Raw genomic sequence first — 15,550 nt, forward strand, 5'->3', positions numbered from 1 at the left:
TCACACCCCATGTAAGAAGACAGCTGGCCAAGACACGGGTCTGCCCATTCACTTCACTCTGACCTGGCTCTACTGATCTAGTTAACTTGGCTACCTGTGTAAATTGACAATCATAAATTGATTTAACAATAGATAATGCACTGAATCAGCTTTTTCAATCAAGCTATTTATGACCTGATTTAGGCAAGAGCCTGCAAAGGTGCTTGCATTGATAAAAATAAATCTATTGGATCAAATGAATGCAACTGTCTTGACCTCAGCTGACAGTGCTGAATCAGCGCTCATCTTCCTCTCAGTTTTTCAGCTCTGCATTGTTTAAATGGGACCCTGACATAGGGTGTTCTTGGAAAATGCACATAAAACAATTCTCTTCAGCTACTTAGAGGACTTTCCTAATTAGAGTGCACTCTAATCCAAATGATTAGAGTGATCATTTGGAAAAGATTATGACAAAGTGGAATGAACAGATATAGAGAACATAAAAACTGTTATACTCAAGCCTAACACTGCTTGGGAAGGGCTGCTTTTGTGTGGTTTCATTAATAGAGGTTCTGCACTTGCTGTACTATGTCAGCAGAATTGTTTGTGAAAATATTTAATGATGTTTCCTGCAGAGCTAGGCACCTTCCAGGTTGTCTGTGTCAATAAAAAACTGAATAATGGCAAAGCTAGAAGGAGAGGGACAACTAGGTGAGTTCAACATGTCTGGGCTAAAGTAGTTTTCTATTTGAGACCTCGCAGTATGATAACATACCCACATGGAACAAAAATAAATGTCTGGTTCTACACAGTTTCTCTGTCATACCACATTGCTTTGCCTATCACCATTTATTATGCTGTGATCACATATAGGTATTATGAACCAATATATTAGGGTTGATGTACGTTAGTGAGAAGACTAATCAGGTAGGAGAGTAGAAAGAAGGGAGCGAACTGAGGTGAGCTGGAGTAGAAAGACAATGATAGGAAGAGATTCAGGAAAGGAGGAAAGAGAAGGGATGATAAAGAGGAGAAAAATGTATATAAACAGAAGACAAATTAGAAGATTAAGACTGAATCAAAGAGAGGAAAAAGGCAAGATACTCTAGAATTTCTTTGATAATAATGCTTGCTCTCTGAATGGCTAGAATAATAATTAAAAAATCATCCAAATGATTACCATGGTTATCATGTCCAGAATTGTCAGCCCAGTTTGCGTACCTAAGGAACTCACTTTTCACTTGTGAAAACTTTAACCAGGACAGGGCCTGTTTTCTGTTGGCATTAAAAATCATATAGCTCTCTGCTGCCTCCTCTTCCCATTGTAGGGGACAGACTATGTCACATTGCCTCAGCAGTCACTAAGACCCCTATGTGACTTTAGATTTCTTATGTAACCTAACATTATTTTTCAATAAACGAGCCAAGATTAGGATCCGCCTAAAAGTGTATATGTCCTCAGGCTTGGGGAGAACAGAGCCCTACATCTGAAAAGTTACAGGCACAGCCACAGACTGGTTGTGAAACAGTCACACAGATTCAACAGTAAAGCAGCCTCCTCTCTCTCTCACACACACATTTTTTCCTGACTTATACCAATACATGAGTCAACTGTGAAATCAGCCCAGAGATCTTGCCTTCTAATACCTGCTTTGCCAGGGGCTCTGATGTGACCACAAGAAAGTCATGTCACCCCAGTTCAAGTCTCCACACCCTAATTACTATTTCTTTCATTTTGACTCTTTAGCACTAAGCTTACCCTTCAAAAAAAACCCCACCCAAACGAAGGGGGTTTTAATTCAGGTTAAGGCAGCCACCTGGCCAATGTAATCTGGGCTGGCTGCAGTAGTTTAAGCTTACAGAGAAGACCACAGTTGATAAAGAGAGACTTGCCCTGAATTCTATGTGGAATTGCTTTGTCTTCACTATCATTTTAGCTGAATGCCAGCACAAGTTGATCACATGTCATTTTTTGTTGTATAAGTATAGTCTTTAGTCCTTTGAGCAACACTGAGAAATGGTATGTGACACGGGTACACAAATTTCATTTCAGTAAGGAGAGGTAAGACAAAGTTTATTAGTCTAATAAATCTAACATCATCTGGTTTGGTTTAACCTGCACACTGGGGGATAGAAATAAAGCATAAATACAGTTGTGATGAGTATGGCTTGCTCCAAATTCCGGTCTTGAACTCAGATCCTCAGAGCTTTCGAGTGTGTGACCACTGGCAAGATGGATACTAGAGCTGCTGCTAGGTCCAAACATGCTAACTGCCAGTTCTGTCCTGTAAGTCCCAATGGAGAGCTGAGGTTAGCAGAGGTTTTGCATTTCACTGTTTAGGAACATGTGGCTTCTAGGCTTCACTGAGGCCACCAAAGAGATTCTGGCATCAATTCACCCAATAATGACCCAGTTTTTAATGTCATGAATGCTGCCTCTCACAGCGGAAGGATGAGCCATCAAGATTAGATTAAAGAGAGGATGGTTACATACACAGGATGGTGACAGTCACTTTCATCCTCCAGTGACAGGAGAGTGCCTGAATCTTGATTGTTATTTCGCTTTGACACACTCCCCAAACTAGCCCCCCAGAGTAATGTGGGGAGCATTCATTGGCATAGAACACACTGTTCAAAGAGTATTTTATTTTGCATGCTGCAAAATGTGATCTCCCTGTGGCTATAAAGAATATCCATCACCATTCCTTGAGAATACAGCATCAAAAGGCTCTATTCATATTTTTAGGAAGAGTAACTAGAAATACCCTCTTTCCCTGGTGCTGAAAAGCAGCTTAAAAGGACAATAATGTTACTCCATATTGCTAAATCATGTAATATCTGGTGTTGCTTTCTGAAGGCTAACTCATACAATCACATGATTGCACATGACCTTCAGCTCCCTTGATAAAGGTAATCTTTCATCAGCCTGGTTAAAGATCTAAAGCTGAAAAATCTTAACTTCTAGGCAAGAAGGCAAATAGAAAAGAATCCCCAATTATTATGTATTTTAAACAAATCTTTTGACTTTGGAGTCTTCTTTGAATGGATTATCTCCAGCAATGTTGCATCCCTAATCTTTCATTATGCTTTGCTAATAATCTCAGTGCCTAAGTTAAAATTTTACTTAACAGGCAATATAGTTTTGAGAGAATCATTGGGAAAAGATTGTGCCTCCAGCATGTTTGTATAGTACATGGCAGTAGAAGGCCTCATTTCCAACTGCATGCTGCAGAACTATAAATGGCATTTGAGCAAATGAAACATCAGGCACTGTGTCAAGCATCTTTTTTCCATCTCATTGTTTTCATTTTACTTCTAGGGAACTCTTGTGTGTAAAACAGAGTAACTACTTAAGCGGGATGACCTGCTGCTCAGATAATTAAGGTTGAGGGCTAGGGACTCTGTATCTCTACACTCAGCTCTGCAAAGATTTATAATGTGGCTCTGATGAGATCAGAAGCAGCCAAACTGTATCCATGTGCTATGACTACTATTAATAGCTAGTGTATTGCATAGCCTGCAAGCCACTCAGATCCAAACCCCTGTAATGTTACACACTGTATGAATGCAGAACAGGAAGACAGGCTGAGTCCTCAGAGAACGGACCACATAACAACCCATGCAGTCATTTTTGGGTACTCAGCTTGAAACACATTACACTAGTCTTCAGAACTCCCAAGGGGAAGTAACTCAGCCACAAGAACCAGGGCTGCAAGTCCTCAGCATCCTTCAGAACGACGCTCAAGAAATGAATAAATTCTAGCTAAGACTTTATGGCCAGCATTTCTGGTTGGCAATATTTTTAAAGGCCTGTAGTCTGCCAATAGGAAACTCCAGACAGAATTTAAGCTGTCTTACTAGGGCCCAGAACATTGTAAATCCCCTAGATATCGAAGCTCAGCAATGCATCAGCAAACCTTCTGAAAATGTTGATAGTTGTCATTCTGCACATCAAAATGTAATGCGAAGCAGGACCCAACTAGGTTCTCCAAAGGGGTAGTTAGTCATTGCTTAATGCTTTACAGTTAATATCATTTGACTGATATGCTTCAACAACTCTAATAAAAACGTCAAACAAACAACTTCCTCTCAGCTAAAGAACTCCAAGTACTATCCAGCCTGTTATAATAAAATAATAATAAACAAGAACAATGAAAAAAAAATTCTGAGAAGAGAACCAAAGCAGCGAGATCCAAACAGCTGCTATTTTATTTCATGTCAGCACTGAGAAGCGCAACAATATGTTAAAAGTTTGGGAGGAATGATCTTTATCAGATCTGCACAACAGATTGTAAGAATCAGAGCATATCAGTGAGTAACTTCCTATGGGAGAAATGGGTGATTAGCACAGTTTTCAGGGGGCTCCAGAGTACATCAAAGAATCTGAAGTTCTGAAATTGTATCCAGTGCCTAATCTGGTTCTGTTTTGGCAAAACTCCACTGAAGTCAACTAGGACTTTTGTTCAGTTGAAAGATGAGCTTAAAAGCAAACACACAAACAAAGCGGCTATGTTACCCCTTCCTTCAGAAGGCTTGCCCTTGTGAAAGGAGGTTTGGGCTCTGGATTCTCTCATGCTGAGTCTGGAACTTCCTGGAGGTTTTGAATTCAGTTATTGGATTTGTATCCTATTTATTTTTTCTCAGTTCAGACTGTAAGCCTATCTGGGATTGGGTTCTAAGACCCAATTTTGTTTGGTTTTTAATTTTGCATATAGTGTATAGAAAATAGGCTGGCATCCCTTGTTTAAATGCTGACTATTTTGCTTCTGATTTCAGTGAATCTAAGCCAGTATGCTTAGTGGATCTATTTTAGCTTCAGATATCCCTTGTACTCAACTATTTACACATTCTAATTGCTCGCATTAAGATGCCAGCTCCACATTCTTTGCAGTACAGGCCTCAAGATAAGAAATGTCTGTCCTCCTTAGAGGATACTCCTTCACTGGCGCTCAGCAAACAGGCCTACAATTTCCACGATGATTAAAGAACTGGAGTTCACCCGAGGGTCTGAGTGCCCTGCCAGAGATTCTTTGAAAGGCATGCATTTTTAGCAGTTGGGTAGAATTTGCTTTCATATTCTTTAGGTTAAGCATCCAAGCTTTTGAAAATGGAGGTCACGAAGCAAAATAACTGCTGTATGGAATCAACTGACTAGGCTGTCGCTCTGTCACATACATTTTTGAGCTTAAGTAGTGGAAAGTCTTGATTTTCTTTTCTCTGCCAACTTCCCTCTGCTGCTTTGCCACTTCTCATTAACACACTAACTGGTTATCCTGTGGTACTGTTTCAACATATGTCAAGTCCATCTTCAACAGAAAAAAATACGTCATTAGGTATAAGGTTAAAAAGAAAAATGTATCTTATGGTTTCCTTTGATGAAAGAAACTAGTGATTTATACTTGAAAGGAAGAGGAGCTCATGTTTGGAAAACAGTGCTGCTATTTTTTAAAGAAACTTTAATGTCTTCAAAGCCAGTGACATTTTCCTGAACCCATCTGGCTTCCTCTGCAAAAGTGTATGGGTGGATTTAATGAGCCTTGCACCGTCAGAGCTTACCAGAGCCTACGTCTGCTTTTTTTCACACCAGAGATATGCAGAGTGTGAAAATGTACTACTTCTCCATGCATTTGGTCTGTCTTTCACCTTCTCTCTAGTCTTCGTGTTCTTTCAAACCCTTTCATCATTAAAGGGTTTGCAAATAGAAACAAGATAACAAACCAGAAGTCGTCTCATGTTTAGATTTATCAAAACTTGTGTGACAAATGGAAAATATGCCCTATTTTCTATTTGTAGCTGCGATAGCTTGTATGATACAGGATGTGGTTTCTATGATACCTGGTGCAAATACAACAGCATACATGGTTTTTTTAAGCATCCTAAAAGACAATCAGCCTCACAAGGTAAGACAAACAGGCACAGGTGAGTCCCAGCTGGCAGACATAAAAGTCCCCCAGTCCAAGAAATGGCAAGAAAGATAAGCATGAAAGCAACTCTGAGGCAAACATTTCCTCTTCTCCATCCTCTCCTGCCACCACAGAAAGGCACAACTGCCTGGTATGAAGGAAAGAAGTGTTCTTCATCTCCTGTGAAAGGGGCCATCCCATTCTTGACAGAAAATAAACAACTGATTCTGTGATGTTCATGCCTGCGTTATAGCACTCTCTGGAAGATTTTTGGTGTTGGTGCTAAACTGAGTTGCAATAAAATGCTGTTACCAGCTTTACGCAACCACGTTATTTTTTTGTTTGTATCATCAAAGCATCAATGAACCCCACTGGGGTAGACACTGAAAAAATCCAGAGCCTGGAGCTCAGACTCTTCTTATTTTAAAACAATAGCCAAAAAATGGACCTCTAAATGCTCTTGGTATTTAGGATGTACATATTGAATAAGGTACAGCTGGAATTTCTAGAATAAATCTCTGGCTGGTCTTAAGGATAGTTCTTCAGTAAAGAATGAGAAAGAGAATATAAACAGAGTGACAAAAATTCAAATGTATTACTAAATAAATCACTGGTGTTTCTGTCTTTCACAGGAGCAAACAGAGTATTATCTAGAAGGGATGAGAATGTCAGATACTCCTCTCCAGACCCTACAAAAGCAGACATGTGAGACAGAGAGTAGGAAAAGAGAGAAAGAAGGAAAACATGAGTCAGTAACCATAAGTCTGATGTTAGATGTAATTTTTCCAATATCAAATAAATTAACAAACACTATATAATTTGTCTGCTAGCAGAGACCTTACACCCATGAAACTATCTCAGTATAATGATTTCATTAGAAAAGGCTAAAGATTCACTTCCAAAAGACAAACAGGACTTTCACCTTGACCAAACAAAGCAAGTATTGAGTTGCATATAATCCTCAAAGGAGGTTTGACATACGTACAAGACCTTACAGTTCTCCAGCTCTCTCTTTGGAACTCTTTGTATAATTGATGATTTATTTTACAAAGGTGCAAGTACCTTGTTATGGTAACTTTAACAAAAAAGGCAATCTTTGATCTCTGGCTTTGGTTGTATCAGGGTAAATCTGAAGCAATCCCACTGTGTTATGCAAGTTTCTCCAGACACACACACGCAAACTGAAGTCAGAATCTGTAGCTCAGGTTCCAACCTGAACTGGAAATGAGACAGATGATAAGTATTTTCAACTCCAAGAATGAAAAGCCCTATATAGTGATGAGATAGTCACCTTTACTTACTTCCTTGAATTGTCATCAAGCACCAAACAGTGCATATTTTAGTACTGCAAACTAAATGGAACAGAGTCCTGTAAGACACTTATGAGAAGCTGCCCTTTTAATTTGTTTTTTCAGAGTAAGTAATTGTCCATATTGACATGTCATTTTCCTCCCACAGAAGCATAAAATAGGGGCACTGATTTTACTGTGAACCTTTTTTTCTTTTTCTGTTTCTGGCAAGTATCCTAGATTTTGTAATTTAATATTCCTGCCAAAAGCACTGGAAACATTTGAGATGATCCTCATGAGATTAAGGACAAACCATGGATTACATTCCTGGCATTGGACTGCACTGGAAGCCTGCATTTTTCATGCTGTTCCTGAATATTTGTGAGCTAACCAAATAAGGCCACAACAGAATTAAGAATAGCTTGATGGTGTTTTAATTTTTGTTCTCAAAGCATCCCAGGATCTAAGTGCACTCTTACTCTTAGTCTTGAGAACACACTCAGGTCAAATGCATGTGTTTTGCTCATTAGCCTTGCATATTAACAAAGTGAGAGCACATTGTGGTATGGCTGAGGACATGGCTTTAATTTTTTTATTGCACAGTAGTAAATGCATGCTTGGCCGTGAATCCTGTTCCGGTTCATTGATGTCAGAGGTCAGTAACATAAGGACAGTCAAACTGAATCAGACCAAATCTATAAAAGCCAAGCTCCTTTCTCTGACAGTGGCCAATAATGAGTACTTTGGGATAGAGTCCAAAAAATAGGGCAAGATTGACTCTTCCTTTAAAATAGTCTAGTGAGGTCTAGTAAGTTGCTGTTCAGGGACAGGGAGAGCCAGAGGCCAGTTTTGCATCTGTGCATTTAAGAGCCTTTCCATGATTTTGTTCAGTTCCTTTTTTGAGCCCCCTTACACTGCTGGCCTCTGTAACACCCTAAGCCCATCAGTCCCATAGTTTGTTTGGACTATGCTATGTAAAAAGAATTTACTTCTATTTGATTTAAGACTGTTGCCTGGTAATTTCAATGGGCAGCCTGACTGTATGGGGAGAGAATAATCCTTCCCTAACCACTCCCTGTGCCAAATATTGGACACATGGCCATTCGCAGTAGAATCACTATCTGTCCAACCACCTTGTGCTGGGGCAGAGGCTGAATTTGAGGTACAGATGGAAGTATAGAGACAAGACAAAGAACATAATTTTATCTTTTGCAGTCACTATACCCACAGACTACAGGGAAAACTTTCAGAAAAATTATATTGTATCGCCACCATTTTTGAACTTACTAAATAATATTTAAAGCCCTCAGAGATCTAGTAGATCACCTTTGCAGAAGAAGCCCACAGTTTTGTACTTTAAACAAAAGAAACAGCTCAAGCTAATGAATGACACTTGTTGAACTTCACCGTCAGTGTTAGTACTTCTAGGAGGGCCTGGAAAACATGTTAGCTCAGACATTTTCCATGACCCAAGGACCAGAGCACTGAAAAAGTCAATCAAAATACATCAACCTGCTTAAATGCAAGCTATAACTTGCCAACTGAGTTCACGAAGAAACTGTCAAAAAATTATACTGGAAAGTGTACAACAAAAATTAAAACATATTAAAACATATCAAACTCTGTTGAACGGTTTGAAAGCCATTTGTATTTTACAAAAGTGCAATTGATATAACTGAGATAAAGACAGTAAATCCAAAACCCTGACTTTAAATTAGCAAGAATTCATTTTGTTTAAAAATCAGAACATTGCCTGTTTCCTATAATATAAGATTATTCCTCAGAAAAGGTGGATATTCTCCCAAATGCTCAAATGCTTTGATGAAGACCGCCGAGTTATCCAGTATATAACATTACTGTAATCCTCTCTGACAAAACAGCCCTAAAAATGTAACAGGAATGAGCCAATGTGGTTTTAGAGAAATATCTTACAAAATTCTACAGACTAACAGAGAATATTAACATTCGCATATGTTTTTTAATCATCTAGAAAAATTCTACAGCAGTATTAATAACTCACTGTTCTGTTACACTGGATGGTTCAAATAATGCTCCACAAGTGTGCAGGACTTAACGAACAGTTCTAGAAGAGGTTAATATCATTCCAGCCTTCTTATTATATTTCCAATATCTTTTCCTTTACTTCTTATAGCTAAATACAAAATGAAAAAGAAACGGATCACAATGATAGAAGAGGTTCACAGTAATATTAGGGTGAGGCAACTGAATGAATATTCAGCTATTGCAGTATGCATATCTCCTTCACTTTTCCCAGTGAGCAGAGGTAGCCCCTTACTTGTTTAAGAAAGAGACTGTAACCACACTAATGCTGGATTAAAGTCTAGGTTTTAAATGCATTTTAACACTGTTCAACTCAACTTTACAAGCCAAGCAATTTAAGTAGCTATAGCCTATCTTAAGAAGCAACAAAGGCAGGCAGGCCCCTATGACCATGGTTTTCATATGGCCCAAGGTCTCCTGGTTTTAAAAGCAAAAGCAGTCCTCTACATCTTCCTTTTTATAGATAGAGAACTTCTCCAAGGTCTCTTATTCAGAAAATAAGAGAGAGAAATCTTATTTCTCAAGGAAGCAGGCACAGTGCTTCTGTGGCTGGTTTGTATCTCACATTAATGGAGACTGAAGTCTGGAAGAGAGGAAAAGTTTAATACTTGTGAGAGAGTAAACTTTGCAGGAATTTTCCACAAAGAAGAGTAAAGACAGCTCTCTGGGTACTTTAAAAGAAGATTCAAGGTGACAGCCCTAACTACTTGTGTTTCTTGCAGAAACACAAGTCTTGGGGAAAAAACAGTGATGAGCATGTGATAATCTAGCTAGGGACCTTCAAGGGAGTTTTTAAAGAGTTGGGGAGGGAAGACATCAGGACAGGGCTCTGGGTTTTATTAAACTGGAAAATAAAGAAACTGAAGATGTATCCAGAAGGCCAAGATAATACAGTACTGAGATCCAGTATTGTTTGGGACAGTTTGTTTCATTTAAATGCTGAAAAGACTGAAATCGCACAGAACTCATGACAAAGCACACTTTGGCAAGAAGGCTGAGTTATATAAATAGATGAGGAAGGAAGTGTGATGCCGAGGTGGTGGAGCTGTTCTACAAAGTCTTATTTCTTGTCAGAATTTTTGAGATCTACGATAAAAAAGTCTTATAGAACAAGTTCTTGGCACATACTAGTACATAAGAATTGCTTCTGCGGCTTTCAATATATGAGCTTGTTTCTCAGATCACTTTTAGTTCTTGCAAGCCAAACCATACCTGACATGGCAGTAGTTCAGCCCACTTGGGAAAACCAACTTTTAAAAAACATTAATGGTTTCCAAACTAATTGTCATAAACTGCCCCATAGACTTCTTGTCTCTGCCCTTGCTATCCACCCCTCCCCCAAAGTAGACCACCTACACTTATCTGTATAGGGGCTCCTCCTCTTCTCCACTCTAGCCCAGGCCTGAAAGTCGCTGTCCTTGGACTCGCCTATGTGCCCTCCAGCTCCATCTCAGGCCTGAGTATTTCTGCTTGGCAAAATTGCCCTATACACAGAGCTAGACCAATGTAAAATAAAAGATTAAGAAATTCAGGCAATAAAGGAAACGAGAGTTGTGATTCAGCAGATGGTGATTTCTCTCAGACTAATATCAGAGTTCTGCTGAGACATTTATAGATGGGGCTTTTAGGCGCTCTTTTTCAAACCAGACACAAAACTGGGTGCTAACAAAACATCCTTCTTTGTTTCTCAGAGTTGTAAGAGAAGAAAATTTTGCCCAAGGCAATGGGTTAATTGAGAAATCCACTAAAGTGTTGTTGAAGATCTGCAGTGTTTCACTTGAGAAACACAACCATTTCACAGGTAAACAATGTCTTCCTGGTATATACTTTGCACATGGCGACAGTGGTGGCCATATGAGGAATTAGTAGACTAGAATTCTCCATCCTGGCAAAGAGACACCTTAGGGAAGACTACGTCAGAAAGGCATGGATAGGAACAACTGTTCACTGTCTCTTCAGATATATAAGAATGAGGCACTATCAGTGAAGCTAAGAGAAGCCAGGTTCTAAGCATGCTCTACAGACCCATGGAGCTCCTTGCTAGAGGATTTTCTAGCTGCAGAAAATCTAATTATCAAGGGAGACTGAACAAGCATTTAGAAGACAGATCTATTGATAGCCGCTAGCAAGATAAACCACACCGCTGTCAGGAAATCCCTAAACTTGAAGCACTCAGAAGCTGGAAAAGCACCTGGGGAAGTATCACGTATGCTTGCCTCATTCTTCCACTACTCTGGTGTCTGCTTTATGGCTTTTGTTTTGTTTTTAATCAGACAGCTCTGTTTTGTATTTTGTTCGACAGTACCAGGTCCCAGTTCCTGTGCACGTTTCAAGGGTTGAACCAGATTCTCTTGCTGAGTTTCTTGCAATCCTGCTCAAACAGTATTTCCCACCTGATCTCCCGTCACCTCTTGTTGCAGCTACACCTCTGCAGCTCATTCTCTTGCCAGCCCCACAACCACGCATGAGGTCTGTAGGGTAGGCCTTGAAATCACAGGCTGTGGGATTGCCTGATTGTCATAGAGCCTGAACAGGGCTTGCTTCTCCACCCACTGACCACCCTCCTCTGTGTCAGAGGCTCCTTTTCCTGGAGACAGCTGGAGACCCCATGGCTAAGATACCTCATGGCCTGAGTAGGGGGATGCCACAGCCCAGCAGACCCATCAGCAGCAGTCTCCATGGTGCCACTGTCCCCATGGAGTACATGGGCTTCCTCAACTGCCGGCCTGTGCAGACACAAGACAGGCAGGTCTTCCCTAAACTTGGATTGGAGCTGCTTCCCAGAACGCACCCATCCACGTGCTAAGTTCCTGGTGGACAAGAAGACAGTGAGCTTGGGCCACTGCTGGAGCCAGAATGTGGGGATCAGACAGTGCTTGGTCTGAATCAGTCTGGCCATTTTACATACATTTCTTTAAAGGCACAGCCCTCACTGACACTCAGGAAATGAGTCCCACATGTCAGGTACTCATTGCACCAAAAAGTGCCTTTGGATTCTTCAGAATGATAAGTATTTTGAAAATGGAAAAAATATTGATGAATAAACTTAAAATCCAATGAGGTTTCTATGCTGAGGTAAAAGACCTCATTCTCCCCTACCCTGTCCCTCATTTCATATCCACCGTGCAGGAGAAAAATGACCGTATAAGATTTAAACCAATGGAGTAAATTAGGCTTCCTAGTTAGATCTGGTCATTGAATAATAACCATTGAAAAACTTGTACTTATAGCTTTTATGAACTAATAGCATGGATAAAGAGTATGTGTGGGGAGTGCTGTATTTTGTTTTTTAGACACAAGTAGTTTTGGAGGTGCTGCTTTACTTTTCAAAGGAAATAACAACACTTCTGAAGAGTTTACCTACTACTGCAGATACATGTTTTCAAATACTGACAAGAAAATTAATCGTATAATTTGTAGTCTCTTACTTGACAGCAATTAATTTAATTAACAGGCCTTATCATTAGTTTTCTCGAGGCCATGCAGGAAAACCTGTTCATCTTCTTTTCCTTGAAAGCCCTGCCTGACCTTATCCCTGCAGTACAGTTCAAGGGTAAGATGGTGTATTAAGCTTATGGTTTCACAAGACGGTAAAACTGGCCTACCCGTACCGAGGCAAAAAATGCCACAGACGGGAACCATCAGGAGTCCAGAACTGACAGCTTCTAAGTGGCCACAACGCTCCTCTTCTGTACTGTCTCTGATTCTTATACTGGTTGTCTTCCTTGTCAGCAAGGGTGAGCATAGCACCTATTTCCATGGAAACTGCCTTCCCCTTCCTAAAACTCTCTCTCCCCTGTTGATTCTCCACATATACATTGCAACCCTCCCTTCCTCCCTGCTAATGCTAGAGTGGGCAGTGGCACTGCTAAAGCTACATTTTGACTAAAATTTCTATTTTAATAACTGCGACTGTTAGAAAAAAGCTGAATAGTATACAATGTTTACTTACGTGTTTCTTACAGAAGTGTCATCAGCAAGTGCAGACTGTGAGATTCTCTGATTTTTAAAATCTTGAAGACTGCAGCAAACTGTACTAAACAAATGTGAACAATTACAAAATGTTACTGGTTTTAACATGATTTAGTGCTGTTAATTAAAGATGAAGTAGAACCTAATGACATAGCTCTCATCCTGCCACTATGTCTTACACCAACAAAAGTTCTGGACACACAAGATAAGGAGACAGTTCTGAAGCTCTTACAACCCAGCAACTTGGGTTGCTGGGGTTACTACAGCCACAGTAAGAAATTTTAGCACCTGGGACACTCTCCAGCCTCTTGCCTTTCCCTGTTACAATTTCTTTCCAGAAATAGGCAGCAGGCCTGTTGCAGCAACCTTCCAGCATGCTCATTCTCTCTCACATTTCACACTCCTAGGTGCTCCTCCTAATCATCACTCCTCCTGTGGGCGTTGGTGGTGGAAAAAGCTCCTAGGGTTCAGGCCTATTTGCCTTTTTGCTCCTCAGAGAGGCCACCAGGTGAGAACTCCTGTGTCACCCTGCCATTGCTATAGCTCTGTTCAATACTACTGTCTCGCTACAAATACTTAGGAAGATGCAGAGATAATTCATACTAACAGTGTGAGGTTTTGCCCACGCTCCAGGGACTAAATACTAGGTGGTGAATTATGAATCTGACTGTATGTTTTGTCTCACTGTTTCTCAGTGCTCTTAAGTTCATGACTTATCTGTAGTTTCTGAAAAACAAAAGTCTGGAAGTTTCTTGAGCCCCTCACCTTTACTGTAAAAATGAAAAGTGCCTCCCTTACAACTTTATATGATTCAAGTCTGCTTTCTGCAAAAGGTTAACAGCAAACGTTTGGTCCTCGGAGAGCAGGAGACCAATATCTTATTTTACAATATGATAAAACTTGTAGTGCTGTCTGACACCTTAGAACCAAGACTTCTTGACAGACACTGCTGAACCTAAGGGAGCAGAAGCTCATGATTTTAGATCCACTAGTCTGAAGTTCAGTCCTTATAGCTATACAGGAGGATTTCAAAGACTATAAACCTCCAGACCTCAGTACAGCTGCTCAGTCAGGGCAGCTTCAACCACATTATCACAGTGTATGTTTGTTACTCAGAAATGGCTGCAGACACAAGTCTCTTAAGACCTGTGAGCTAACCCATCTGGCCCTTTCACTCAACTGTAAACAACGCACCAATTATTCCAGGGAAGAAGTAAGGGTGTGTATTTTGGCTTCAGGATGGACTTTCATAACAGCAAACATTACATTTAGTCGGTATAAACAGCTACAGTGGCTGCAAGAAAAAAATAAATATTATGACACTGGGGCAGGGGAATTACTGTGTTTGACCTGGGTCTTGGTATAAGAAATGAAATAGGGAATCCAGTCCAATAGATCACTTCTACTCATTCTTCCCCTCTCCTTGGAAGCCACGAAGAGAGGACCTGCTTTGGGTTTTTAGCCCTGATGAAGCCACATGTGTAATAGCTATGCCACAGGTTTTGGATAATTCTTGGTATTTTGTGAGGCTGGTGTTATGTAAGTCTGAAAGCGAGCTGAAGGGCCCAGAGGAAGTGGGAAAACAAGAAAGAGACCTCTCATTGCAAGGAATATTGCATACCTGGTCCAGGATACTAGTCCATTTCCAAAGGAGGTTGCATACAGAGTGTTTTGGGGCCTGACTGCTGTGCCGAAATTGCTTCAGGAGGTAGACTGAAGCAATTTCTGCACAGCAGTTTCTTGTTCTGTAGCTCCCTTCTCCTTACACCCAGGAGAATCAATCCTGCATTAATGAAAAACAAGAGAAAAAAAAGGGGGATTAGTATGAACCTGCCACCCAGGCAAACTACTGAGATCAGATAGAGAAGGAAAGGTTTTCACCTTTTCTTATGACCTTCACATCACCTACTGTTGTCAGCTCAGTGCCCAAAGCTTTTACTTCTGTCTTTGACACATACTGAAATATTAACTTCATTCAGCTTATTCTGTCATGCAAAACCTTTGTTTGGCGACCTCTGTTAAAGAGGAGTATTCTTCCAACTTTGCAAGTTCTTGGCATCACTTTGAAGTTACAATCAAGGCTTTGTGTGATACAGTAAATTGAATGAGATTGGCTCTTTTAACTTTAGAAGCATTAGAAATCCCAACTTGATGGGGAATTTTTCTGTTCACAAGGAATCCTTTTCTTCCAATTTTCTGATAAGCTACTGCATTAACTGAGTACACAAAAGTATCAAACAGCCCCAGTTAAAGAATTGTGTCTGTCTCAGTCTGATCAGACTTGATCATGCTTCACTACCTTGGAACATGCTGCGTCCCTCGTTCTTTTGTTAGTACTCTATTTGT

General features: G+C 40.2%; 1 protein-coding gene across 3 annotated transcripts in view; it reads right to left on the bottom strand.

The window, feature by feature from the left end:
- ST3GAL6 (ST3 beta-galactoside alpha-2,3-sialyltransferase 6) overlaps positions 1–15,550 on the bottom strand; it is a 76,503-nt gene that overhangs the window by 57,062 nt on the left and 3,891 nt on the right. For 2 of the 3 annotated variants that reach the window (XM_013950087.2, XM_013950086.2), the window contains exons 2-3: positions 14,826–14,987; positions 13,185–13,268 (exon numbers count right to left, since the gene is read on the bottom strand). The gene's annotated coding sequence lies outside the window, so the exon portion shown is untranslated. The remainder of the gene's footprint in view (positions 1–13,184; positions 13,269–14,825; positions 14,988–15,550) is intronic. The other variant, XM_067301441.1, reaches the window with a different exon arrangement.

This window comes from Apteryx mantelli, chromosome 1 (assembly GCF_036417845.1).
Source record: "Apteryx mantelli isolate bAptMan1 chromosome 1, bAptMan1.hap1, whole genome shotgun sequence".
Taxonomy (NCBI): Eukaryota; Metazoa; Chordata; class Aves; order Apterygiformes; family Apterygidae; genus Apteryx; species Apteryx mantelli.